We start from the raw sequence: 3,579 nt of genomic DNA on the forward strand, positions 1-3,579 counted from the left end.
TGGACAGTCAGTGCAGGCTGTCTAGTCGGCCATCGTCCCTCAGAGGCAGCCCGAGGGGTCCCTGGGGCAGCCACTGCAGATGTGGCTGGGTCATCAGGTGGCTTTGGTCTGACCCCTGTGCCTGCCATCCATCTGGCTCACCAGCACTCAGCCCACACGTGGCACAGCACACAAGCGAATGAAGGAGGGGAACCAGATGTGTGTGCCACCACTGCCGCCTGGGCCAGTGCTGGAAACCCATGTCCTTATCCCACACACCACACATACACGTCAGAAACACCACACACAAAAACACATTCCATACATACACATGTACTATGGACACCACACACAATGTATCACACATACAACTCCACACCACACTGCACACACCACACATACACGTCAGAAACACTATATACCACACACACGAAACACATCCCATGCTACACACATATTACAAACACCACACACAATATGTCACACATATCACTCCCTATATGTACCATACTGCACACACCACACATACCACACATCATAAACATCACACACCATATTCCACACACACACAAAACGCATTCCACACACCACACATGCCACACATCAGAAACACCATACACCACGCACAAAAAACACATTCCATAAATACATACTACAAACACCACACACACCACACATACAAGTCCACACACACCACACCACACACACCACACATACCACAAATACCACACATCATGAAATACCACACACCACACATGAAACACATTCTATACATTCACACATACCACAGACACCATACGCACACCACACACAATACATTACATATATAACTCCACACGCACACCACACACAGTACATTACATATATAACTCCACACGCACACCACACACAATACATTACATATATAACTCCACACGCACACCACACACAGTACATTACATATGCACCTCCACACGCACATCACACACAGTACATTACATATACAACTCCACACTCACACCACACACAATACATATACAACTCCACACGCACACCACACACAATACATATACAACTCCACAAGCACACCACACACAATACATTACAAATACAACTCCACACTCACACCACACCACACTGCACACACTACACATACCACATGTCAGAAACACCATATACCACACATGAAACACATTCCATACATACAAACCACAGACACCACATACACACCACACACAGTACATCACACATACAACTCCCACATTCACAACACTACACGCTACACACGCCATACACATACATCCCGCAGAACACCCCACCCTCCCACACCGCACGTGCAAACACACCAGAAACACCACACACAGATTCACCATAAAACACCCCCACCTTCCTGCATATCACACACACCACAAACGCCACACAGAAAACAAACTCTACACATAGACCTGTACCAGAAACAGCACACACAACACACAAAATACCACACATACAAAAGCCCCCACACATTACACACATACCGCAAAACACTCCAGTCCCCACAAACAGCACACACAAAACACATCCCATACATACACACATACTACAATAATATACCTCACATATATACTACACAGTATGTCACACATACAAATAAACACTCAAAAAACCCGTGTCACACAGCACACACATGCCCACACACTCCCACAGACACAAGCCTGCACACACACGGGAGCAAGAGCACCGCAGGCTCCTGGGCAGCCCCCAGCCATGGCTTGCTAATTGCCTCTCTTCCCGCAGGCCTGTTTATCATCTTTCCCCAGTGCTTGGGTACCCAGTGAAGATAGATTCCAGGAAGCTTTGAAATGTTCCAAATGCAGAAGCCTCCAAATCACACGCTTTGAAGATTAGAACAAGTTTCAGTTCTCCTCCTCTCAACCCTGGCTTTTGAATTATTTTTAAATTATTCCCTAAAAATGCTCCATACCCCGTGATTTTTAAGAGCAACACTGGCTCACTGTGAGAGCTGTCATTCGTTCAGCTCTAGTATGTGCCGGAGCGTGACACGTGCTCACCTGGGCTTCCTCCTCATGTCCTGATCGCAGCCCTAGGAGGGAGGTTTGACTTCATATGCATAGAATCCTTACCTCATAGAACAGGAGAGGGAGGCCCAGAGAGGCCAAGGAGTGGCCACAGATCAGTGCGGATCATGGGGCCAGCAGTGATTCCAGGCTGTCCAATCCAGAGTGCATGTTTATAAACCTCAGGCAATAATGGCTCCTATGAATTGTAGGTAATTTGCAACATACAGGAAAGAACAATACTTCTAGAAAATTCTACTGTTGACATTTTTGGTGGATTTATTTTCAATTTATTGATATAATTATAAGCATATTTTATAGAATGGGTTTACATTATCTATATGATTTTTCTATGCAGCTCTTTTTCATGAAATGGTTCATTTTCTGAGACTTAAAACCCAGGCAGGAGGAAAGAGGAAATGAGGAAGGAACCACAGAGGAGCCTGTCTTGAAGTCAGGAAAGAAGTTGAGCCCAGAGGTTTGTGGGCTAGTGGTGTTGCCTTTCTTTTCTTTTTCTTTTCTTTTTTTTGTTGTTGTTATTGTTGTTGAGATGGAGTCTCGCTCTGTTGTGCGCGCTCTCTCTCTCTCTCTCTCACTATTGCATAATTGCCCCCACCCACTGGAATGTAATTTCTAAGTGGGCAAGGAGTTTATTTGCTCACTGCTGTATCCCTAGTATTGGGCACAGTGCCTGTCATAAGGTAGGTATTCCACAAATACATGTTGAATGAAACAAAAGAACACCAAATGAACAGGGAGGCAAATGGAGAAGGAGCAGTGGTACTACAAAATGAATGTACGAAGCTCTGTGGTCTGCTGTATGATGTCAGCCATCTTTCCTGGTCTCTTACCACGTCTGCAGGAATGAATCTGTTTCCCACCCCTGCCTGTGGCCTTGATGTTACTGGCGGCTGCACTGACATTCCGAGTTCCACTTCGGGGTGGGTGTGGCCTGGAAGAGAGGCATTTCCCCTCCCCAGAGTCCAGATCTCTGGCCTGTCCCCCGTGGGGACTGCATGGCCACCCCTATGAAAGCCAGTGCCAATTTGAGAGGGAAGTGGATGGAGCAGGGACAGATGTCCCCTACCTCTCTTCACCCAAGGAATGGAAAACTCTGCCCGGAGATTTGCTGGAACAATGTCAAGGGTCGGGCTGGGGGGACAAGCAGGAGGAAATAATGTACATTCATCATTCCCCCTTTGCAGCCTGCCCAGAGGCTTGATGCAGCACCTGGGATGTCACTAAAAGCTGGTCCCAGGGGAAGACGTAAAGCCTCGCAGCTGATAGGTTGCCGTGGGCGGGGCAGGGCCAATCAGAACTCAGGCCTGTGTCCCAGAGGCCCGCCCAGCTGACCCAGCCATCTGAGGGCAGGGTCCTGAGAGCACAGCGGGAGGGAGGGTCAATCGACACGTTGTAGCTCCTTTGATTTTGGGTGGGTTGAAGGAAAAACCTGAGACAGGATGTCAGCCTTTGTCAAGGGGATGTCAGCCTTTGTCACGAGCATGTCAGGCACTGCATGACGTGGCAGGCAGGCGCCTCTGGTTCCAGGCTGAGAGAGGGACTG

The sequence above is a fragment of the Mandrillus leucophaeus genome, unplaced genomic scaffold, assembly GCF_000951045.1.
Source record: "Mandrillus leucophaeus isolate KB7577 unplaced genomic scaffold, Mleu.le_1.0 Scaffold173, whole genome shotgun sequence".
In the NCBI taxonomy this organism is placed as follows: domain Eukaryota; kingdom Metazoa; phylum Chordata; class Mammalia; order Primates; family Cercopithecidae; genus Mandrillus; species Mandrillus leucophaeus.